We start from the raw sequence: 26,180 nt of genomic DNA, 5'->3' as shown, positions 1-26,180 counted from the left end.
TACAGTTCTTCTGTGTATTCTTGCCATCTCTTCTTAATATCTTCTGCTTCTGTTAGGTCCATACCATTTCTGTCCTTTATCGAGCCCATCTTTGCATGAAATGTTCCTTTGGTATCTCTGATTTTCTTGAAGAGATCTCTAGTCTTTCCCATTCTCTTGTTTTCCTCTATTTCTTTGCATTGATCACTGAAGAAGGCTTTCTTATCTCTCCTTGCTATTCTTTGGAACTCTGTATTCAGATGTTTATATCTTTCCTTTTCTCCTTTGCTTTTCACTTCTCTTCTTTTCACAGCTATTTGTAAGGCCTCCCCAGACAGCCACTTTGCTTTTTTGCATTTCTTTTCCATGGGGATGGTCTTGATCCCTGTCTCCTGTACAATGTCACGAACCTCATTCCATAGTTCATCAGGCACTCTATCTATCAGATCTAGGCCCTTAAATCTATTTCTCACTTCCACTGTATAATCATAAGGGATTTTATTTAGGTCATACCTGAATGGTCTAGTGGTTTTCCCTACTTTCTTCAATTTCAGTCTGAATTTGGCAATAAGGAGTTCATGGTCTGGGCCACAGTCAGCTCCTGGTCTTGTTTTTGCTGACTGTATAGAGCTTCTCCATCTTTGGCTGCAAAGAATATAATCAATCTGATTTCGGTGTTGACCATCTGGCGATGTCCATGTATAGCGTCTTCTCTTGTGTTGTTGGAAGAGGGTGTTTGTTATGACCAGCGCATTTTCTTGGCAAAACTCTATTAGTCTTTGCCCTGCTTCATTCCATATTCCAAGGCCAAATTTGCCTGTTACTTCAGGTGTTTCTTGACTTCCTACTTTTGCATTCCAGTCCCCTATAATGAAAAGGACATCTTTTTTGGGTATTAGTTCTAAAAGGTCTTGTAGGTCTTCATAGGACCGTTCAACTTCAGCTTCTTCAGCATTACTGGTTGGGGCATAGACTTGGATTACTGTGATATTGAATGGTTTGCCTTGGAAACGAACAGAGATCATTCTGTCATTTTTGAGATTGCATCCAAGTACTGCATTTCGGACTCTTTTGTTGACCATGATGGCTACTCCATTTCTTCTGAGGAAGTCCTGCCCGCAGTAGTAGATACAATGGTCATCTGAGTTAAATTCACCCATTCCAGTCCATTTGAGTTCGCTGATTCCTAGAATGTCGACATTCACTCTTGCCATCTCTTGTTTGACCACTTCCGATTTGCCTTGATTCATGGACCTGACATTCCAGGTTCCTATGCAATATTGCTCTTTACAGCATCAGACCTTGCTTCTATCACCAGTCACATCCACAGCTGGGTATTCTTTTTGCTTTGGCTCCATCCCTTCATTCTTTCTGGAGTTATTTCTCCACTGATCTCCAGTAGCATATTGGGCACCTACTGACCTGGGGAGTTTGTCTTTCAGTATCCTATCATTTTGCCTTTTTGTACTGTTCATGGGGTTCTCAAGGCAAGAATACTGAAGTGGTTTGCCATTCCCTTCTCCAGTGGGGCACCTTCTGTCAGATCTCTCCACCATGACCTGCCCATCTTGGGTTGCCCCACGGGCATGGCTTAGTTTCATTGAGTTAGACAAGGATGTGGTCCTAGTGTGATTAGATTGACTACTTTTCTGTGAGTATGGTTTCAGTGTGTTTGCCCTCTGATGCCCTCTTGCAACACCTACCATCTTACTTGGGTTTCTCTTACCTTGGGCGTGGGGTATCTCTTCACGGCTGCTCCAGCATAGTGCAGCCATTGCTCCTTACCTTGGACGAGGGGTATGTCCTCACAGCTGTCCTTCCTGACCTTCAATGTGGGATAGCTCCTCTAGGCCCTCCTGTGCCTGCGCAGCCATGGCTCCTTGGACGTGGGGTCGGTCCTCCCGGCCACCGCCCCTGGCCTCGGGCATGGGGGCGTGGGGTATCTCCTCCCGCCCGCCGCCCTTCACCTCGGACACGGGGTAACTCCTCTCGTCGCCGCCCCTGACCTCGGATGCTGGGTATCTCCTGGGAGGCAAAATCGTCCCCTGTCAAGAATTACTGCCATAGCCAAAGCAATTTTTATTAAAACAACAACAACAACTCACAGATAATGATAATAAATATTAAGATAAAATAATAAAACTAATGTCACCTCCCTACTTTAAACCCTCCGCTGACTCCCCAAGTCTTCCGCATGTCCAGGAAGCCTCTGCATGATCTAGCTCTGCCAATTTCTCTCACTTTCAAGCTCCCAGTGGCTTTACTGCTATTCCTCCTGTAAATTAAGTGCATTCTCACACAGGACACTGCCCTTGGTATTCTTTCTATTTAGGCTACTTCTCACCTAACTTCCTGACTTCTGCATGACTTCTCTCTGCACATAATGGACCTAGCTTCTCTGCACTTCTTATCTCACTACGCTGCCTTCCTGTCCAGCTTTCCATTTCCACATCGCCTTTCTTTACAGCATCTCCAGGCACCTGAAATTACCTTCTGTCTATGTTTGCTTGTCTGTCTCGGTGAAGGGAAAGCCCCTAGTCTGTGACACAGGTCTCTGCAACTCCAGAGCCTGGAATAGCAGTGGGCGCACAGTAAACGCTCGAGAAATAGTCATCGGTTTTTAAAAGCCTTCCTGTCTTGACCTCACATACCGAAAGGATTACACGTGAAACTTCACAGTGTAAACATTAAAAAAAAAGGCGTTTATTTTCCACTAGACCAGGATATCCATCACACAGAGCTCAAATGCATTCCTGTGCCAACGCTGTGTTTTAGGTGACAAACGTGGGAAGTGCCCCTTTTGTAAGGAAAGGCTGCTAGCGTGATCAGATTGTGACTGGAGCCCTAGTGCCAATAAACAAAGTTTGGCAAAGTCCACACCACGAAACTCTTCCCAAGTGACCTAAGCTGTGCGGAAACCCGTCCCCAAAGGTGATGTCCTAATGAATCTATCTCCTGTGCCAAAGAACCTTCTGCTTGATATAAGCTTTGTCAGGGGAATGAAGTCTTCACGTTTTAATGTCTGCGGATTATGGTAATGTGCTTAACTATATCGATCTGTTCAGCATTCTGTACTTGCTTTGGCCACCAGCCAAGAAACTTCAAGAGAAGGAAGTGTCCAGATGGTCATAACACAGGCTGTGAAAAGGGATCAAAGCAGCAGCACATCAGTGTTATTCATGAGACGTTAGACACCACATTCTGACGCCTCACTTAAGCCGCAAGCCTAATGGGAAGGTGCTTCACCGGCTGCATTAATCCCGCCGCTCACAGAAACCGGGTGTGTGACGCCAATGAGCACTCCTCAGCTGGCCTGCCGTCTGGAGGGCGGAGCAGTGGCTCTCCATGGGGGGCCCCTGAGGCTCGGCCATCCGGCCAAGGACCTCAGAAGTAGTGCAGGTGGGGGTCACACAGACGGGGGAGCAAAGAACCCTCGGGGTCCCGGAAGGGCTGGCCGAAGGCCCAGGGCAAAAAGCAGTGGAGTTGGGGAGCGCTCGGGCTGGGAAGCTGGGCAGTCGGGGCTCAGCGCCCACTCGGCCGCTTACTGGTGGGAAGAACGTTTCTCCTCTCATAAGACGGAAAGAGCATAAAACGTGCTAATGTAAACTCCCTGCGCCAGGAAGGGCGAGTCCGACTTCCTCCTCCTCCTTCTCCATCCTTCCAGGCTCGGGCACGTCTCCTCTGATCCAGCCTCCACGTGCCTTCACTTTCTGACCTTGAAACCAGCAAAGACCTTCAGAGACAAGCCCACACTCACCCTTCTGTTCTCAGCGGCTTCTGGCAGCTGCCTCAGAGGAAAGATGAGGCTGTGTGAGCTGCCGACATTGAGCCGCCCTCTCTTCTGTGAAGGTGATCGAAGGCTTGGCAGGACGGAGCACGTTGGGGAGCGCCTGCGCCCACCACCCCAGATTGCCAGCCGGCAGGAGAAGAGCAGGGGACAGCAGACCCCGGTCCTGCTAGGCTGCTCATCACAGATGCCCCTGACACTTCACAGCTATTAGGATAAAAGCGGAGTCTGCCAGCCCTGGCTTCACATGATGGGGGAATAAACAATAGCTTGCAGATTAAATAACGCAGGATATTTTATATTCTAGTTTGACAGTTTAGCAGAAACTAAGAGCATGATAAATAAAAAGGACTGCGCTCGCCTTTAATAAAGCAAACAGACCAAGGAGCCATTCATTTACCATATGAAGGATTTGTTTTCCAGGGCAATCATGCAAAAAGGCTTAGCCTATCTTGCAGATGAAAAACTGGCCTGACCCTATCCTGCCCAGCTGACTGAACTTTGCAAACAGGGTTTTCAAAGTGCTCTTTTTCAATTAATGTTTTAATATTTTGAAGCTTTTCATGGAAATTATAGCTCTAGCTGTTCAAGATGACTTCAGCGACTGCCTGATTTACAAATGCACCCAAGCAATGCCAATGGCCTTTGCAAATTAGATTTTTAAAATAATTCACACGGTGGCTTTTTAATGTACTCAAGTGCTTCCCGTATGCCGCCTTCTAGCCTCATTCCGAAGCACAGATATTTCAGAGCATAGTGCACATTTCAACTCTTTTTTTTATACCTTTCCCTTTTAGATAGCTTCAACGCTGCTTTCATTTATCAGAATAATGAAAAGAGAACCACAGGGCTCAAGATGAGACGTCAATCATGAAGGCTGCTTTCACGTTGAGTCTCAGGTCGTCACCAAATCTTCAACCTCTCTCATCATCTAGCGTCTGTGTCCTTGCCACAGCTCCTTGCTGTTTTGCTCCACTCCGTACATTTGTGGGCAAGGTCGTCTTCTTAAGACATTGCTCTTATCACTTTATTCCCTGCTCAAGAAATAAAAGCACCTTGCTGCCTTCAGTCTAAACTTTCAGTACTGGCTTTTTTGCCCCCATTAAAAAACAAACAAACAAACTTTCTTTTTAGAGTATTTTTTAAGATCAGAGCAAAGCTGAGCAGAAAATGAAGAATTCCCATATATTCCTTCCCCCATGCCACCCTAAGACACACAACTTCCCTCATTATCAGCCTCCTGGACTAGAGTGGTACGTTTGTTACAATCACTGGGCCTGATTATCATCCAAAGTCCTTACTTACGTTAGGGTTAACTCTTGGTGTGCTATTTTGGGTTTTGACAGATGTACAGTGACCTGCCCCCACCCCTGTGGTCCATACAGAATGGTTTCACTCCTCTAAATCCTGTGTGCTCTGCCTGTCCATCCCTCTTTCTTCTCCAACCCCTGGCAACCATCAATCTTGCTGTCTCCATAGTTTTGCCTTTTCCAGAATGCCATATCGTTGGACTCACATATTACACAGCCATTTCAGATGCGCTTTTTTCACTTAGTAATATACATTTAAGATCGCTCCATGGCTTTCCATTCTCTTTAGCATTGAATACTATCCCACTGTCTGGATGTACCAAAGTTTGTTTTTCTCTGCACCTACTGAAGGGATTCCCATTTGCTTCCAGGTTTCAGCAATTATGAATAAAGCTGCAATAAACATTCGAGTGCAAGTTTTTGTGTGGACACAATTTTCATCTCATTTGGGTAAATCCCAAGAAGTGCAATTGCTGGATTGTATGGTAAGAATATGTTTAATTTTGTAAGAAGCTGCTGAATTATCTTCCAAAGTGGCGGTTCCTTTTTGCATTCCCACTAGCAACGAATCAGAGTTCCTACTGCTTCACTTGCTTGCCAGCACTTGGTGTGGCCAGTGTTTGAGATTTTTGCCATTCTGTAAGTGTTGCAGCCTGACTTTTAAATCCTGATTCTATTTACCTTGTCTCTCCAAATGTGTTTGCCGTTTTTGCAAATAAGAACATCCTACTGTTGTCCAGCCTGTGTTCCAACTGAGCCCCCACCGGCCTTGGTTCCAGGTCTGTGCCCTTGTTTTTCCTCACATGAAAGCCTGCCACCTTCTGGGTCAAACCATGCTGTGCTCTTCTCCACAGGATCTTCTTGACTATACCAGACATCATTTCTCTTCCCTTGCTGTGAATGTCTTTAAAGACATGCTTGTCAACCCAAGAGATACTGCAGACTAGCTCCTATCCCTAGAGATTCTGACGTTACTGAACTATGAGCAAGGACCTTTAAAAGTCCTCCCTATGACTCTAGATGTGCTCCCAAGGTCAAGAATCAAACACTAGGACTTACAGTCTTCACCAGACAATCCAGTACCTTGTATGATCAGGATCTCTGGAGGAAGGACTCAGCACCAGTAATTTTTAAAACTCCCCAAGTGATTATAACATAGAGTTCAGACTGAGCACCACTGGGATTCTACCTTACAACTTGCCCCACATGTATTTTATATACTCAACTAGATCCCCAGTTAATATTTGGGGTTTCAAAGACTCTCAGTTAATATTTGGGGTTTCTACTTTAAGATTGCTGATCCCAACCCATCCCCTATTCCTAAAATACATCATAATACAGAATACACAACAGAAATTCAGTTCAGTCGCTCAGTCACGTCCGACTCTTTGTGACTCCATGGACTGCAGCATGCCAGGCCTCCCTGTCCATCACCAACTCCTGGAGTTTACTCAAACTCACATCTATTGAGTTGGTGATGCCATCCAGCCATCTCATCCTCTGTTGTTCCCTTCTCCTCCTGCCTTCAATCTTTCCCAGCATCAGTCTTCCAATGAGTCAGTTCTTCACATCAGGTGGCCAAAGTATTGGAGTTTCAGCCTCAGCATCAGTCCTTCCAGTGAATATTCAGGACTGATTTCCTTTAGGATGGACTGGCTGGATCTCCTTGCAGTCCAAGGGACTCTCAAGAGTCTTCTCCAACACCACAGTTCAAAAGCATCAATTCTTCAGCAGTCAGCTTTCTTTATGGTCCAACTCTCACTTCCATACATGACCGCTGGAGAACCATAGCTTTGACTAGACGGACCTTTGTTGGCAAAGCAATGTCTCTGCTTTTAATATGCTGTCTAGGTTTGTCATAGCTTTTCTTCCAAGAAGCAACTGTCTTTTAATTTCATGGCTGCAACAGAAATTAATAGTAAGTAAATGTCTAAGTAGGTAAATAAGTCTAGGCAGCCTGTTTGATTTTATCAGTTGTTTAAGCCCAAGGATTATAGGCAAGATCATATGTTTCAATATCAAATAGGTTATTTATGAAATTACTATCCCTTGACCAAAGGCTAAAAATGTACCCTCTGCTAAGTGCTTGATAAACGTGCCATCTATTAGAGCACCGATGAGCTGAGTGAGTGTTGAGCTTTACCCCAACAGTGGATGGTCTGTCACACCATTGAGGAAAAGAAAAATGTCAATAAAAAATGAGGAAAAGAAGCATTCACTACAGATCTTTTGTGTTGAGAATTTTGCTGATTCTTGTTTCATGGTTTTGTATGATGTCATCATTACCACTTGCTGACTTAAAAAAAAAAGACTGTCAACCAGACAACGAATGTTACTCGCTGGCCCCTCTGAGTTGAGCCTCTAGATTTTTCTTACCAACTTCACTGCATCCTGAAAATAAGATTCAGACCTCAAGAAATTAGTTTTCTTCCTTTCTTTCCCAGGCACAAAGCATATCAGGAAAAACCCACTGATGGTCCATCACAGCAAAGTTCCCATGAGATGAGTCCCTCCCAGACAATGATGTTCATAATTAGTCCATCGACTCAGTTGTCTGCTGGACTGGTTGAACTTTTCCTTCCCTAAAATTCACCTCTTTTAATGTTTTCTGCTCACTATGATGCTGCTGTAATAAGAAAGCAGTGAGAATGTGTACTTGGTGAAAGTATGTTGCTTTTAAGGATGCAAATGATGTTAAAGTGAACTTTAAGCCCATCAAAATGCAGAAGCCAGGTTCTGGTTCAGAAAGTTGACTGAAAACCTGTGTTTATTTTTTCCTCCTCCAAATCCCAAAGAAATGACAGTCAAGATACCCAAAGAGGGATAAATGATGGTAATATGCGACACTCTTCCTTTCTTTTATCCTTTCAAAAAAAATTTTCCTTTGAGTAGCCTTTAAACAGATTTCTAAAATGTGTTGATAATGTCCCCTAATACCATAAGGATGTGGAAATCCTTTATTGTTTATATGCTTTTCTAGGCAATGTAGCCATACACATCAGTGGTAAGTTTTGAGCTGCCTCATCTTGGATGGGCCAAGCTTGGAAATATCTGCCATGCCCACAGCCCTTTTCAGACACGATCTTTCCCAAAATCTCACTGTTGCATGTGATCTCCAACCCAATTTAGGAGAGCCAATAGGTGAGTTTTCCCTAGAAAGATCCTTCTCAAGAGTTCTGCATTTAAGGCATTAGAATGAACCATCCATTTGGGGAATTAAGTGAAATACACAAGGAGAGAAAGTAAGACATCAAAGTCATGAATAATCAGGAGTAATGAGCGACAATAAATAGAAGCCGTACCAAAGAGGGGAAGTCGGTGGGAAAGAGCAGGAGCAGGAAAAGCAGAAACAGGAAGTAGATGAAGGCCGGTGGAATCAGACAGGGCCTTGGGGAATCCTTTTTAAGGAGGACAACCTTGGTCAGCATGCTTTTCTGGCTTTTTAACTTTCATGAAAATAACAGTCCCATACACTAAAAATATCAGTGCAGGAAGGTGGGAAAAAAGCACAGACTACCTGAAGTTCCTTTTCTAAGCTACTTACTAAGGAAAACACAACCTCCCTGATTTCTTTTCTGCTAAGCTATAAAGAAGCTCTTCAAGTATATGTAGCCTATGGCAGCGAAGAAATACAGCGGGGAAAGGTCTGGATTTCAGCCCTAGGATTCCTTTTGAATTCAATGTCTGATTCCATAGGTTGTGTTTATATGACATCAAAGTAACTATTTTAACGTGTGGGGTGAAAAGGGAGTCTTTGACACCACATAGACAAGAGACTCAAGGCTTTTTCTTGTGTAAGCTCTTCAGTTGGCATTTACAGAAAGAGCCCCTCTTCCGCCAGACTGCAGCGTCATTATTTTCCTCCTCCATAGAGGAGCCATAAATCTCTTAGAGGATAAACTGGCAGGTGTTATATAAACACTGAATACAACTGAACATTCCTTTCAAATAGTGTCATGGTAAAACCCACAAGGCTCAAAGAATTTGCAGTACTCTGAAGAAGAAAGCAATACAATAGCCTCAGAAATACTGACATTGCTAGCGAAGTAAATCTACAGTATTGACTTTGATAAGAAAAAAAACCCAAACACTAAAGCAACAACAAAACAACAACAAAGTCTATATTTAAAAGGAAGCAGCCGATATCAAAGTAAATAAAATGTCTTCCTGTAGCCAGAAGTACTGCTGCCTCCCACAGGCTCAAGCGCTTTTGTGCCACAAAATTATAGTTTACTGTCACTTGTGTGATTAAGGAAGAATGGCGGAAATGCCTGTGTATCTTCTGGAATAGGTAAGAAGTAGAAAGGATAAAAGTTATTTCCTGTTGTTTTTCTTAGGACCTCAAGTCAGCTTTCTGCAACAAATGTTAGCTTTATTTTTACACGGGAAACCCTATATTTTCCTATTCTCTTTGGTCCAAGTCACACTAGTTTATTGAGCATCTAGTATGGGCCACTGATGAAAGATGCCGAATCCTTAATGACAGGGAAGCCTCAGTGTCGAGAGTGGGATTCAAACGGGGGCCACAGGGCAGAAAAGACACGAGATGGGAAGGAACATCCGAAACAGACCTTTAGGACAGGGCAGGTGGAGATGGCAACAGGCTGCGTTCCATGCTGGAAGAACAGCACAAGCCTGAGCATACAAGATCATCAGGCTCTGAGACAAGAGCAAATAGTCTGGTGTAATTGTAGAGTGGTAGGAGGAGACAGTTGAAAGGGTAGGCGAAGGCTGTACTAGAATTCTTTAGGTTCAGGATTCTTTAAGCTCAGAAATACAAGAATTGGCCCACTTCACTGCAAAGTCAAGGGGAGCTCTGGCTTCAACCAAAGCTGGATCCGGGGACTCCCACCTTGCCCTGTAAATGTCACCTCTTTTCTCCCTGTTGGTTTCATTATCACGTTTTAGTTGTTAACTCCTGGCAGCTTCAGTCTCTTATCATACCAATTCCAGCAGTCTCAACAGAAAACGAGCTTCTTTTTCTCAACTGCTCAGCCAAGACTCAGAATAGAGATCCTTTGATCTAAGTCATTTCTGCCTCTCCCTGAACCAATTACTGTGTCTTATGTCCACTCCTGGAGCCAAGAAGAAGGATCAGTGCCAGTCAATTCATATGGACGAGGGAATGAGTCCCCATAAGGAATCTTAAAGACACTACCACAACAAGAGCTGGCTTCTGGGATGGAAAAACAGCAGGTGTCCCCACAAGGGGCCATAACCTGGGGGTTCTGAAACCAAGCTGAAGAATATGCACTTGATTCTGCCGTGGAGAGTCATCAAACATTTTAATGCAGAGAAGCAGAATGATGGAAGCTGTTCCAGAATGATCTGGCCCCAAGATGAAGGAAAAAATAAGAAAGTTGAGAGATAAGAGGCTCTTTTATCAACAATCTTATCAATAATCATTTCTGAAAAAGAAAATGAGGGTCCAAACTAGAATTGTAGTCCTAACGTGAAGGTGATGGATTAGAAATGGAAGTTGCATCAACTTGGTTATCAGCTGAATTCTGTGGAAGAGAAAGAAAATGAGTCATCAAAGATGATTGTTTTTTGCAAACCTGGTCAACTGGAGAAACAGGGAGTTAGGAGGAGTAGTTTGGGGGTGAAATTAGTTGAGTTTGGCAGTGCTGAGTTTGAGGACAGGTGATGCTCCCAGTGGAGATTTTCATCAGGCAGCTGGAAAGGGAAGTCAGTACAATCCAGAAGCAGAGCCAGGTGCATACAGGTAAAGGGGAAACGTCAAGGTCATCCTAGGAGACAGTAACAGAGGCAAGAGTGATCCTGGGGCAGATGACCTTTCGAGCTGGCTTCTGTGTTCGCATCCATCGGTTGTGTGACCGTCCCAGGAGGTACTGAAGAGCAGTCCAGAGCCTGGGGTTTCGCCCAGGTGATCTCAGTGGATAGGCACCAGGAAGGTGCACAGGGCAGATGGTGTGAGCAGCTGATTTGTTTCTTGGTCTCTTCCCTAATAATTGAAAGTTCTCATTTCTTCCTTCCACTGTCTTCTCATTCCTCATGTGTATTCTGACTCTCCAAGGCTGTTAGCAAGTCCGCACAACCTTTCTATCCCCAAGTCTCTAGTTAACTGCTCTCAAAATAACTCCTCTGTGGATCATCCGCTCCTCTCATCTCTGTCACATCCATTCCAACAGCTCTTGTGAAAGCAGCATTCCAGCACAGGACTAAGATCTTTGCTCTGGAGCAGAGTCACCGTGTGACTGTGGCCAAAGTATTGATCTTCTGAAACCTCCATTTCCTCACCTGAAAAAAAATAGTAACCATACCTACTTTATAGGGTTGCTGTGAAGATAAGTAAAATACGTGTGGTGCAGAAGCAGTAATGGTGTGTTTAACATACCCAGTTGTATGTCCTAGTGAAAAGTAATTTGCAAGGCAGGAGTTTTAATCTGGATAAGAACTCCATCGTCCCGCTCTCAAACTGTTTTACTCCACTCCTCACTGCGCCCTCCTTCGTGCTCCCCTCCTGGAAGCACACAGACAATTTCAGTCTGAGACCCCCACGGACAGCCCTCAGCTGCACGGGTCACAGAGCCTACGGAGGACGGTGAAGGATGGTGAACCTATGGAGGAAGCCTTCACCTTCGCCAAGAGCACGGTGAGGCTGCTGGCATGGCAGAGGCGCTCACGGCCCTGGGTGTGCAGGGGCAGGGGAGGGTGGAGGCAGCTTCCAAGCCTCTGAGCTGCAGTCCCCTCCTTCACAAATAAACCAGAACACCACTAACATTCGTTCCAACCCAAGTGAGGGCCTAGGGGCGAGTGGGAGGTGGAGGTACGTTGTCACGAGAGATGGTGGGCGAGAGGCTGGCATGATCCAGTAAGGGGGAAAGGAGCAGGACAGGGCTACGAGCACAGACTGGCAGGTGAGCTGAGAAGACAGGTGGTGAGAAGGAAACGGTGCCATGTGGGAGAGACCAACAGGCAAGGCAAGGTTGCCAAAGCCAAGGGTCGTGCTCTTCTCTGCGTGCTCAAGTCCAGCCTCCAACCTCTTACTGTGCAGAGGGTGGGGAAGAATCTGAAGGGTTAAGAAGCCCAGGAATATCTAGTTTAGAAAACTAGCTTTGCCAGATTTTCTACTTTGTTCATTTGCTACTGATTAGAGTCAAGAGCCTGGACTTCCCTGGTGGCTCAGTGGTAATGCAGGAGACACAGGTTCGATCCCTGATCTGGAAGATCCCACCTCCCATGGAGCAACGAAGCCCATGTACCACAGCCCTTGAGCTCTAGAGCCCAGGAACTGCAAGTACTGAGCCCACCTGCCCTAGAGCCGTGTTCACCAACAAGAGAAGCCGCGGCAACGCGAAGCCTGGGCACTGCAGGCAGGGAGTGGCCCCCACTCTCTGCAACTAGGGCAAAGCCCATGTGCAACAGTGAAGACCCAGCACAGGGAAAATCAATTTTAAAATAAATAACATAATTTTTTAAAAGAACATCAGTTCAGTTCAATTCAGTACCTCAGTCATGTCTGACTCTGTGACTCCATGGATGGCAGCACACCAGGCCTCCCTGTCCATCACCAACTCCCGGAGTTTCCCCAAACTCATGTCCACTGAGTTGGTGATGCCATCCAACCATCTCATCCTCTGTCGTCCCCTTCTCCTCCTGCCTTCAATCTTTCCCAGCATCAGGGTCTTTTCCAGTGAGTCAGCTCTTCACATCATGTGGCCAAAGTATTGGAGTTTCAGCTTCAACATCAGTTCTTCCAATGAACACCCAGGACTGATCTCCTTTAGGATGGACTGGTTGGATCTCCTTGCAGTCCAAGGGATTCTCAAGAGTCTTCTCTAACACCATAGTTCAAAAGCATCAATTCTTCTGTGCTCAGCTTTCTTTATAGTCCAACTCTCACATCCATACATGACTACTGGAGAAGTCATAGCCTTGACTAGATGGACCTTTGTTGACAAAGTAACATCTCTGCTTTTTAATATACACCTTCCTTATCTTTATGTATTTTGGTAGCCAACCGAAAGAGTGAAGCAGTGGAGAGCAGCGCAGAAGGGACAGGAGGCCTGTGTGTGCTGCAGGTGGGGTCATACATAGCACTGCAGATCCCTCGTTCCCAGAGCAGGACTGGGCCAGCGCCAAGAGCATATGTAGGAATGACACTTTCATGAATCGTGCTATTTTGAAAGGGCCCTTCATCCATCAGGCTGACCCAAAATAAATACAACCGTCACATTCGGAAGCCCCGAAGAAAGCCCTTCTCTTTGGCACTCGGATTACAGCTGGAGCTGACACGGCATGGAATGCAATGATTTATGCAGCAGGAAGATGACTGGCTGTGGGGCAACAGGGAGATTTTCTTCTGCAAGAATTTCTGTCGTGGCCTTTCCTGACCCTTCACTCTGGTGATTGAAATTTAAAAGTAAAATGAATGCCTTTTCCATGAGTTATTGAGTTTTCTTCTCCTGCACTTAGCATAACTTGCTACTTGGGGGGAAAAAAGGGTAAAGGGCTCTGTTCAGTCGAATGTCTGAATTAATGATCTCCCTGAGCATCTTGGATTTAAATGGTAGGTTTGAGGGTGCAGAGAACCTGGGTGTTTCCAGTGAGACATACAGCTTTATTAGGGCTTGTAATAGAAAGAGAAGCTAATCAGGAAAATGGTGATGAGATCCCACTGAGGATGATGGCCTCAGTTTAGAAGTGATCTTAAGCTGTTCCAGTGAATGCCAGAGGTCCTTGGTTTCTCAGCCCTCTCTGCTCATGTTGACCTGATTTCAGGAAACTGATTCACACAAACACCAGCCCTGACCTTACCAAAGGGGAGTAGTAAGAAAGAGGGTGAAATATGTTTACTTTAGATTTGCCAAAATAAATTTGGTGATTTAACCAAAAAAGAATGAGCATCAGTTAGAGCTGGGGGCGGAAAAGGCCCAAAGGAACCATGTGACGGATCTCTATTTCCCTGAAATTGCTTTAACATTTAAATCAAAAGTTTTCAAGATATTTTTACAATAGCGTTTGACACTACAGGAAGTCAGGGAGAAAGGATGTCTGTTGTACTACAGCGGACAAAGCGCCAGTACCAGCCTGCGGGTGGTCGCTGTTTCCTTTTAGACAGACGTGTTCCCTAAAGCCATCAGCATCTGTGACAAGACAGCTGTGAGAGAGTGAGCCTGGAATGCAGACGTCCGCGTTGAACAGCTGAGACAAGCAGTGTGTTGCAGAGAGACAGCGTCCGATTGGAAACAGGACACCTTCACCCTGGCTGGCTGCTGCAACACCCTGCACCACAGCAAACTCACAGGGAAGGACAGGAGAGGTTCTGAGAGGGAGGCTTCCTGAAAGCCTTCCACCCACCACGCCGGCCTGTCAAGGGCCAAGTGCCAGAGGCCCAAACACAGAAACGAGGCACTTGGCATTGGATGTGTGAGAAAAACCTGTATGACGCAAAAATGCAATGTCACACACATGCAGAAATCTCATGGTCAGCTTTCTGACAATCTCCGGGACCCACTGGGCCTATGAGGAGCTGCCTGGCAAGTCCAGATGAGGCTCCAGCATCCAACAAGCGCTGATTTGGCAGCGCCCACACCCCCGGGCAGGGGCTTTGTCTGTGCCGTAGACTGCTGCCAGCATTCCAGACAGAACAATAGCAGCAGCTACGCAAAAGCCCTGAGCCACCAAGTTTCCATATATTAGCTCACCAACCTCATGAAATCGACGCTATCATTCCCATTTCATAGCTGAGGAAACGGTGACTTAGACTGGAAAACCAACTTGACTAAAGTCTGGCAGAGCTAAAGGACAGGGAAGCAAAGATGAACCTGAAGAGTCAGTAGGAGGAGGGCATGGAGGCGCCACGGGGAAAGAAGTGCAGAAACACGAGAGCAGATAGTCAGATGCAAGTCAGACCGCAAGCCAGGGGTGGGCAGCCAGTGAAGTCTGTACCCGGGAACCGCAGATACTGAGTACTCCTGCTCGACAGCACGGGGTCCAAGGGCTTCTCACACCTCAGTGTGTCTGTGAATCACCCGGGGGTCATGTTCAAACTGCAGACTGATTCCACCAGTCCTGAGATCCGGCATTTCTGACAAATTTCCAGGTGACGTGATGCTCCTGGTCTGAGCTCAATTTGAGTAGTAAGAATCTAGATGGGCCCGTACGCTGGTCTAAGAACTAAGGCTCAGTGGCCTGTAAGGTCCACAAAGCTCGGTGAAAACAATAAAGATGATGGACTGAGGTTTTTTTTTCTTTTTCTATTTACTAGATTGCTGGTTTACCATAAAAGGATACCACTCGGAAGAGCCAGATGGAAGAGGCGCTGTCAGGGCAAGGTGTGGGACAAGGGGTGTAGTTTCCACACCCTGAAAGGTATGCCTCCCTCCCAACACCCCAACCCAGATGCTCTTCAAACTCCAGTTGCTGAGTTTTTATATAGCTAACTTCATTCAACTTTTTTCATTTATGTTGTTATAGTTCACTTTTTTTGCAACACAGTCCTATTACAATAGACCAACTATATGAACACCAAATTTAATCATAGACTAAAACGTTGGGAACCCACTGTCAGTCTCCATATTTTTTTTTTCAAAAAAGCTAAACTGCAGAAGTGACCCAACCTTTCAATTTATAGATGGCGAGACTGAAGCCTGGAGTGGAGAAGTGCTTTACCAGTTACTAGAAGATGCAAGCTGAGCATCTCTTGGCACTGAAAGGTAACGAATAAGGCTAACAGAGGTAGGTAGATTAGAATATGCTGCAGAAAGCATTGCTTGTCACATTGAGAAACCTAGGTTTTATCATACAGGCAAAGGCAAATTTTGAATATTCTGATAAAGAAAAGTTGAAAATTCTGAGTTAGGGTAACGAATCTGGCAAAAGAGCATAGCATTAAGTGCTGGAGGCTGGGAGATCAATTCAGAATCGAATGCCTTATTAGCTTGATCTAAGGCAATGGCACCCCACTCCAGTACTCTTGCCTGGAAAACCCCATGGACGGAGGAGCCTGGTAGGCTTCAGTCCATGGGGTCAGTGAGTCGGACATGACTGAGCGACTTCACTTTCACTTTTCACTTTCATGCATTGGAGAAGGAAATGGCAACCCACTCCAGTGTTCTTGCCTGGAGAATTCCAGGGACGGTGGAGCCTGGTGGGCTGCAGTCTATGGGGTCGCACAGAGTTGGACACGACTGACGTGACTTAGCAGCAGCAGCATAGAACATAAGATGCCATCAGTTATAAGAAGCACTTATGTTCCTCAAAGAAAGAAAAATTTCTGTCACTACAACTATGACAAAATGATTTATCATTTGGACTGTTTATTTTATATGTATTGAATTGGTCTCATATACTTACTTAGACATCACTTTTTTTTATTATGTATTACCCTTATGCATTCATAAAAATAAACCATGAGCCAAATGGATTGGTTAAGGTCATGGTTCCCAAAATATGCACCAAGCCACCTCAAGGAGCCAGTGAACTAAAGAGGGTACCGTGGGATGGTTTATATTTTCAGGGAAACACAATAATGTTTGATGTATGTTAGACATGGTGCCAACTATGAGCTCCAAGTTATTCATGAATTCAACGTGGGATCAGACTACACTTGGATGACGCTGTATTTTGTCAAGTTGGGTTATTGGCAATTGCCGTGATAAAAGAAAGCCAGTATTGAAAAAACAACGTGGGTCAGGAAGGGAAGGTGCCAGTGTCCAAGTTGATTCCACAGGTTGAAAAGTTGTGTAGCGCCCCAAAGGCACACCCGTTCCAATAGTGAGTATTCTAGCTATCTAAGCGTGAAATTAAAAGGGGTTTTTACGAGCTTACTTCTGTCTTTGTTTATTTCTGTTTTTGGCTCTCCTGGGTCTTGTTGCTGGCGTGGGCCTTCTCTGGCTGTGAGCGGGGCTCCCCTCCGTCCGGGTCGCGGGCGTCTCATCGCGGTGCCTCTCCAGCGGCAGAGCACAGGCTGTAGCCGCACGGGCTTCCGCAGCTGCGGCTCCAAGGCTCGGCTCTCGGCTCAGGGGTTGCGGCTCGCGGGCCCTACAGCGCTGACTCAGTAGCTTAGTTGCTCTGTGCATGTGGAATCTTCTCGGACCAGGGATCAAACCGGTGTCCCCTGCATTGCCATCAGGGAAGCCCCCAAAGTTATTTTTACAAATGGCTATTAAGTTGTTGGATCAAAGGATTGTTGGATCAAAGGATTTTAAAAATGAAACGGTTGGGTATTTCTTTTAGCCTAGATGTGCTATGAAGAAGAACTCAGACCCTCGAAATGTCATGAACCAATAAAGTTGGAGAATCTCCGGGTGTTCTTGGGTATTCAAATGTGAAGTTTGTTCACATTCACATTCATAATGCACCTTTCCTGGGTCCCTCTCAGTTTCACAGCAGTCTGCACCCACGTTTCATCTGCTCAGAAACACCCTCTGTGCCACGGATGCCCTGGTGGCGTACCACGTTTAAAGAATGCTGCAGTACTGTTTCTGTGATTTTAAAGCTCCATTCATTCTGAAAATATTGTTGCTGGAAAATATCCCAGTTTGTTCAATAGAAGGTTTTAAGGCAATAACCAAGACTCATATTCCTTCCTTGAATAGTCTGTTAGGAGCTAGCAGTTGACAACAATGAATTCCATTTTATTTCACCAGGAAAAATATGTCAGACGGAGCTAGCTTAGGCAATGACAAGTACACTGCTACTGTACCTTCCTGTTAATACGAGCAAGTGTTAAGTGGCCACTGAGAATAAAACCTATTACAATTTCAAAGACGTTACAATGTGAAAAAAGGTTTATGTATCAAGAAACTGATAAAATATAATATCTGTCTCACAATGCCATGAGAGTCGAGGTAATAATGTGAAAAGATGTGTCGGAAGTAATATTGTTCTGATTAACTACCGGGAGATAAGGGCCTAAGGAAAATATTGAAAGAGGCCATAGAAAAGGGGCTACGGCGTTAGGAGGCACTGAGGTAGAATCAACAGGGTTTCGAAATTAGAACATAAACTTGCATCATTAGCAGCTCTCAGCTGGTGAAGACTGTCCCATAAGTGCTTGGTGAAGTACGTGCACCTACATCAGAACCTCATAGGAAATGTACAACCCACCTGGCAAGTCCTTGGCCCTCTTTAGATCTTGTTCCAAAGTCACAGCCGCAGACTCAAGCCGTGTGCTCTTGACCCTGACATATATTCAGTGGTTGATTCAGAGAGTGCCCTTGGTAAAGCGAAGAAATGTCCTGCATGTTTACCGAAAATCACATATATTTCATTCTTGAAAAGTATAGTTCGATGAAAGTGAAAGTCACTGAGTCGTCTCCAACTCTTTGTGACCCCATGGAATTTAGAGTCCAGGGGATTCTCCAGGCCAGAATACTGGAGTGCATAGCCTTTCCCTTCTCCAGGGGATCTTCCCAACCCAGGGATTGAACCCAGGTCTCCTGCATTGCAAGCAGATTCTTTACTAGCTGAGCCACAACACAGGACAAGGTTATTATAAAATACTGACTGTACTCCCTACTTGGTGGCGGCGGTGGTGGTGCTCTGTCCTGTCTGACTCTTTGGGACCTCATGAACTGCAGCTCACCAGGTTCCTTTGTCCACGGGATTCCCCAGGCAAGAATACTGGAGTGGGTTGCCATTTCCTCCTCCTCCAGGGGATCTTCCGGACCCAGGGATCTCCTGCAATGGCAGGCAGATTCTTTCTGCGTGTATACTTTCTGGCTGCTTTAGAGAGAGCCGGAAGCAGCTCTTTGCCATCTCTAGCTTTTCCTGGCACTAAGCAGAACTTTCTATCAATCCCTTGAAGTGATCACTCTTTTTCAGACTTTCAAGGAAGCCAGCCCAGAATGGTGAGGCAGTCACAAAGCATTTCTTGGAGTCAGAAAAATGTGCTACATTTGGAGCATAAGATCTCAGATCCACAAGCCCACTTCATGCCCAATTCATGGGCTCAGGACTGGGGATGAGACAGAGGAGTCAGCTTGTGTCCACTCCACTGGTCTGGCACAAACTTTTGTTGTACCAACTGTGCATATAGACATTCAGTGAAAGTGATTGATGTCATTTTTTATATTTCAGTGGGGTCCCAGAGATGAAATGCCTGGACTCCGGCAAGCACCCGTCTGGGGTGGTCTTTGGGACCGCTACAATGCCAGCTGGGAGGAAGCATTGCGCCTGGTGCAGGGAGGCATTAATGTTTTCTGGGTGTCCTCTGATACGTCCATTCACAGCAGCTCGTACAGATTCTGAAGCCAAAATTTTTTGCTGGGTGTGTTGAGATTGTACTCAGTGCTCGTGAGATAGTCCGGGGTGTGGTGGGCAACCAGGATACTGTTCCAGACTTGTTTGGTGCAGGAATAATGCACAACTCCCCTTGGTGGAATAACACCCTGCTGGAGCTGTTATCAGGATCCAGCCACGTAGGGAGAGGGTCGGCAGCAGCACGTTGCAGCACTGTGACCTTTACTGGATAACTGGGAATTTGTGCCTCTTAATCCCCTTCATTTATCTCACCCCTGCCCGCACCCTTCTCACTTCTCATCACCACGAGTTTGTTCTCTGTATCTGCAGCTCTGGTTTCTGTTGTGTTATACTTGTTTGCTTTTTAGAGTGCACATGTAAGGGAAAGCATACAATATTTGTCTTTCTCTGTTTGACTTAGGGCTTCCCTGGTGGCTCAGCTGGTAAAGAATCCACCTGCAATGCAGGAGACCCCGGTTTGATCCCTGGGTTGGGAAGATCCCCTGGAGAAGGGAAAAGCTACCCCCTCCAGTATTCCAGCCTGGAGAATTCTCCATGGAGTCTCAAAGAGTCAGACATGGCTGAGCAAATTTCACTTTCAGGTCCATTCAAGTTATCACAAATGGCAAGATTCATTCTTTTCTATGACTGGTATTTCAGTGTGTGTGTGTGTGTGTGTGTGTGTGTGTGTACAGCATATTTTCTTTATCTGTTGGAAGACACTTAGATTTCTTCTGTATCTAGGCTATTGTTAACAATGCTGCTATAAACATTGAGGTGCATATATATTTTCTAATTGGTGTTTCTACTTTCTTTGTATAAATTCCCAGGAATGGAATCGCTGGCGCGTAGGATAGTGCTATTTTTAATTTGGAGGGAAACCTCCATCTGTTTTCCATGGTGACTGCACCAGTTTACATTCCAAAGCTTTGCCCAAAGCCTCCCCTTTTCTCCACATCCTCGCCAACACTCACAGTTTGTTGGGGTTTTGATGATGGCCATTCTGACAGGTCTGAGGTGATATCATTGTGGCTTTGATTTACAGTTCCCTGATAATTAGTGATGTTGAACATCTTTCCATTTGCCTATTGGCCATCTGAATGTTTTCTTGGGGAAAATGCCTGTTTTTCAAATTACACTGTTTGTTAACTATATGCCCATTTAAAAATTGTATTGTTTGTTAACTATACTGTTTATTAGCTGTGTGAGCTTGGGTCTCTTAGCCTCAGTTTCCTCATATCATAAAATAGAAATAATTGTAATATCTCCTTCTTAGAATTGAAATGATTAAATAAGATAAAGCGTAAACCACAGATCTTGGCTTACATTTAGTGTTTAAAGGTCAAAAAGGCTAAGACAGTCTAGTTCCTTTGCCACTTCTTTGACAGAATTACATTCGTTTCTCATGGGAGTTTGTTTTCCTGCCTGAAATTTCATTTGGAAAAGTTTCGTGAGCAGTTAATAAACAGGAGCCGGACGCGGGTCGTACGTTTCCCCGTTCCGTCTTTACTAGCGTCTCCCTGGTCTGTGACGCCGTCGTGTTTTTCCTGAGCCAGAACCGCCCCTTCTCATTAGAAACCTCACATCCACTCTCAGCGCGCTGGGATCTGTTCTCTGCCCACATTTCTAGATGTTCTATGGAGTCTGTCACTGCTCAGGTTAAAATCCCCCGGCAGCTTCCCACCGCGCTGAGTAAAATCCAAACCCAGCGCCTAGACCTCCATCTGCTGCTCCAGCGCGACTCCCACCTTGCCTTTATCTCCTCTCTCCACCCACGGCGACCTGCCTTTTGTTCTTGCAGCATGCCAACCCCATTCCCACTGTAGGGACGTTAATGTTCCCCTACGCTTATCACTTCTCACGCTGATATTTTTCTTGTTCATTAATTTATTTGGCAGCCATGTTTTCTCCACCTACCCCCAGCCCCAGCCTTCAGAAGCTAAACTCTGTGAGAGCAGACATTATTTTGCTCTTTGCCATTTTCCCAGTGCGTAAAGAACTATCTGGCATTTATGAGGTATCCTATAAATAACTGCTTCATCATAAATAAATACATACTCATCAGACACCAGCAAAATACCATTACCTGTGTACCCTTCTGGGCACACAGTTCTTAGGAGATAATACTCTGTAAGCATACAGTAGGATCCGTGTCTGACAGGGAAGGACTGAGAGTCTCGCCCAGGTGCTGACAGTCTGCACAAAGCCCAGGAAATTATGTTTCATTGTCGCCTCCCTTCGTCTGAAACTGTTTTGTAACCGAAAGCTCATTGTAGGATTTTTTTTCTCTTATATCTAGAAAGTCTTCGGGTTCTGGCTCCTGAAAGATTTTCTTGTCAGTGTTTACAGACAATACATCTCCAAGATTGACGTTCTATAGCAATCTGAACAACTTGCAATTATTTGATTCTCCTAGCATTGAACAAGTAAGCTATTCCAAATTCCAGGCTCGGCTCTGAATAGCTACCAAAGGAGGAAACTTAATCTCCTCATGTTCATAAACACATAGGAATCTCCCTTTCTCTCCCTCTTTCTCTATCTCTATGTTATTGGTGGACAAAATGTCAATTTATAGTTGAGATTTATTTCTTCAAATTCTTTACTCATGAATTGGGCAGAAACTGCAAGCCAAACACGTTTATTCCATTCCAAAGGACTAGTCTCTTTCAAGCCATCAGCAGTAACAGCATATAAATCTGTCAGCATAATAGGAGTTGTTCAAGGCAAATCTGTATCTTAATTACCGAGAAGGTGCAGCAGAAGAAAATGGTCCTCAAACTCTGAATCGATGTAGAAAAGATTGTTCAATTTATTTAAATTAAAATGTTCACTGTGCAACCACCGTTATTCTCCAAGCACAATGCAGTCAGCAAGCTGGACACCAGAAGAAAGAGCTTTGGGAAAAGCGTGCAAAATGTCAAGTGCAAGGCTAGGCCCACAAAAGGTGCTCAGCAAACACTGCATTTCCCCTAAGTATCTTGATTTCTCCTGTGAATCTGGGCATGTGTCTTCAAAAGTGCCGTGACTCAGCTCAACTCAGATATGTCCCCAGGCGGGCCACGCAGAGGGGAGCAGCCCGACTTGACAGCCTGGTCTGTGTACCCTGCATGGCGCAGAGCTCTCATGCACAGAAAATCTCCTTTCTGTCTCCATAGGTTAGTCTTTTGTTCTCATTTGCCAAAATAGGAAACGGGAGCACTTGGAGATTAAATAAATTGCTTGGTAATGTGTGATAGATACAGAATGCGAATTAAGTTTTTTTCATCCATAGCCATATGCATCTCATTCAGAACACATTTATTGATCATCTGGAATCCCTGAGGCTGAGGATTCAAACACGACATGCTCCAAATACCCAAAGAGCTTTCACTTAATGTGGGATGATACATATAAAACAAGGACCTTCTTGAAAGTGGGAATATCATCATGGAGGTACACTTGGTAGGCTTCCAGAGTGGTTCATACCGTAAAGAATCTTCCTGCAATGTGGGAGACCCAGGTTCGATCCCTGGGTCAGGAAGATCCCCTGGAGGAGGGCATGGCAACCCACTCCAGTTTTCTTGCCTGGAGAATCCCATGCACAGAGGAGCCTGGCGGGCTACAGTCCATGGGGTCACAAAGAGTTGGGCACGACTGAGTAACACTTTTCACTTTTCTCACACTTGGTAGGACAGAAGAGAAAATGGCTCATTCTGCCAAGGTGGAATAGTGAAGGGATAGTGAAGACTTTACCAGAAGGAAAGCTATGACCAACCTAGACAGCATATTAAAAAGCAGAGACATTACTTTGCCAACAAAAGTCCTTCTAGTCAAGGCTATGGTTTTTCCAGTGGTCATGTATGGATGTGAGAGTTGGACTGTGAAGAAAGCTGAGCACCAAAGAATTGATGCTTTTGAGCTGTGGTGTTGGAGAAGACTCTTGAGAGTCCCTTGGACTGCAAGGAGATCCAACCAGTCCATCCTAAAGGAGATCAGTCTTGGGTGTTCATTGGAAGAACTGATATTGAAGCTGAAACTCCAATCCTTTGGCCACCTCATGTGAAGAGTTGACTCTTTGGAAAAGACTCTGATGCTGGGAGGGATTGGGAGCAGGAGGAGAAGGGGACGGCAGAGGATGAGATGGTTGGATGGCATCACCAACTCGATGGACATGGGTTTAGGTGGACTCCGGGAGTTGGTGATGGACAGGGAGGCCTGGAGTGCTGCGATTCATGGGGTTGCAAAGAGTCAGACACGACTGAGCGACTGAACCGACTGAATAATAGATGAGTTGTGAAAAAATTAATAGGAGCTCACGGGGCCATCTACGGGAGGAAGAGAGAGAGACGGGGGTGGTGTGGGAATGCTGTGGCATGGGTATGGGGACTGCAAACACCAGGTCCCCGGGACTCGAGGAGCAGCAAGTCGTTCAGTTGGCCTGGAACATGGGTGGTGTGACAAGGGTGGCAGGAACTGACCCTGGGGGAGGGCACAGAGGTGCCAGCAGGAGGGGGTGTCAGACCAAAGAGTTCAGGCTTGACCCAAAGGTCATAGGGACCCAGCAACCGGTTTTAAGCAAGAGGATGACACCCTTAGAAAGGTATGGTCTAAAGTCCCTCACTGGTGGTTTGGGAAAAGGTTAGAGAGAGACTTATTCAAGGAGGCAGGAAGCTCTGAGAAGGTGCTTCTCCACCAGTCCTGGCAAGAAAGGCCCAGATCCACGCAGGGGCTCAGAAATGCCCCCTGAAGTATCTCTGTGCCCCCAGTGACGAGAACTGACATCAAGGAGCAGGAGAGCCTTGCCCTCAACCTCACGCTCCTGTTCAGCCCTCCGGCTAGATTTTGTGAAAGCCGGCGTTCCAGTGATGCTGACCTTGCAAGGGCCCTGAAATGAGCCCATCAGTCACTCCTTTGCATCAAGTTAAGGAGACCCCTATTAAAGGGAACGGCAGACACCCCAGGAGGAATGCAGCATTACCAGCCACTAATGCCCTGCACTTAATTGCTTCACCAGATTAATTAGGTGGCTCCCCAGCAAGGCCCTAATCGAACGAGGACAGAACAGGTAAATGTAGATGCCGGTGAGGGAGTAAACGAAATTCAAAGCACTGGGCACAGCCTGGGAAGAACGGGGCTCAGGAATCTGGGCAGAAATGGGGCCCCGAATACAAAGGAGAAGAGCCAGGAGAGAAGGAGGGGCAAGGAGCCTTAACGACCAGAGGAGGCCAGCAGGCTCATCAGGCTGCAGGCCGCCTGGAAGACGCCTTTCCCCACCTGAGACAGGTTCTCTGTCCTAGAGGACCCTCACCTGGGACGGGAATGGGGCCCAATCAGTGTCAGCTTTACATCCAGCCACGCCTGTAGAGCTCTGAGCAGAACACCGGATACTTTCTATGCATTCCCTCAGTTAACCACACAACCATGCTATGAGATACCCTTACAGTTTCCAGGTTTCCCAGGGAACCGAGGCCCAGAGAGCTTGGGTAAATCGTCCGCAGTCACACCACTGAGCACCAGAGTCAGGGTTTGAGTGTAGACCCATTTGGCTCCAGTATCTTAACTGCTAAGTCAGTTCACACCTCTCAGCACCCACTCCAGCAATCACTGCCTTGACTCTTCTGACTGGCGTAGGGTTCCCATGGCCTGCGGAGTTGGTTTGACATTTAGAAATCCTTGGATGCATTTAAAAAACGCCAGCCCAGCTCCATTTGCACCCCACATGGGCAGACTTTACTGCACCCTAACCATTGCCTGGAGCTGCACTCCGCGCTGCACCAGGAGACCATCCTCCCTGCTGTCTGAGCACCAACAGAAGACTTACATACCAGGGAAACTGCTGGATTCTTGCAGCAGGAAGTGATAAAACTGGAATTACAGCCCAAGTCTGTTTGACCTTAAAGCAAATGCATGTCTACTCCATGACCTTCTCAGATGATGCTTGAGCTGGGTTTGACCAATGGGTCACAGAGGTGCAGAAAAGTGGCAACTATAGGCAGAGGGAATACCACAGGCAAAGGTGTGCAGTGTAGGCACGGTGGCCAAAAAAAAATGCCTGGAGAATGGCGAGGAAGCTAATATGCTGGTGGGAGAAGAGGGGTGGCGGGAGATGAGACCGGAAAAGGAGTTTGGAATGATGTTGGGAAAGCGATGATCTGGGAGGCATCCAGGGGAGGGAATGCCCTCACGGTTGATGAGATGATGCAGGCGTATGAAGACCATGCAGAGAACACAGCCTGCAGTGTTGCTGGCTGGTTACTACTAAGTTATACTGAAGCCTCACAGAGGGATAATTAGAAACCAAGGCTCAAGGTGAGCGCTTAACTAGTTTACAAAGAGGCCCTTATCTCCTGCAGAGGGAGAACATCAAGATCTGGTTGCTGAACATCAGTGATACTTAAGTATTCAGCCAGAGGAGGTCTGTGTGATAAGTGAAGGGCTGGAACTGGGAAAACCTGGGACACGGAAATGGGAAAATCTGGCTGGGTGCTTCTTTGCGGAGCCCCTGAATTACCAGAGCTTGGAGAAGCGGCCCGCCTCCCTGGAGAAAGAACTAGCAGCTCCAAGAAGAAAGATTCTGCTGAGTTCTTTTCCCACAAAGCACCAGATAACCCCTCAGGAACTAATTCTACCTGCATGTCTGACTGCCAAGCTAATTACTAGGATTAACCCCACATTACCTGACTGAAGACTTGCTGTACCTGAGAAGAAAGGAAACGGATTTCTGCTGAAGAAGCTGCAAGAATCATCATGTGTTATATGAGGACATGAGCTGGAGAGTGGCTCTGGGACTGAATTCTGGGGACACAGCACTTGATCAAGGGAGTTACAAAATAAAACTGGATGAGAAAAAATTCAGTAACCTGAGACAACTTTCTCAGGACATGGGATTTACTACCCTGGCAAGGACCCAAGGG

General features: G+C 45.9%; 1 long non-coding RNA gene across 1 annotated transcript; it reads left to right on the top strand.

Annotated features, from left to right (window-relative positions):
• Positions 1-2,627: 2,627 nt before the first annotated feature.
• On the top strand, positions 2,628-4,584 carry LOC123334961. Its single transcript, XR_006553125.2, has 2 exons — positions 2,628-3,378; positions 3,644-4,584. It is a non-coding gene; the product is annotated as an uncharacterized LOC123334961 (long non-coding RNA).
• The last annotated feature ends 21,596 nt before the right edge of the window (positions 4,585-26,180 follow it).

This window comes from Bubalus bubalis, chromosome 9, assembly GCF_019923935.1.
Source record: "Bubalus bubalis isolate 160015118507 breed Murrah chromosome 9, NDDB_SH_1, whole genome shotgun sequence".
In the NCBI taxonomy this organism is placed as follows: domain Eukaryota; kingdom Metazoa; phylum Chordata; class Mammalia; order Artiodactyla; family Bovidae; genus Bubalus; species Bubalus bubalis.
The sequence above is the reverse complement of the archived record's forward strand: the minus strand, read 5'-3'. Positions and strand labels throughout refer to the sequence as shown.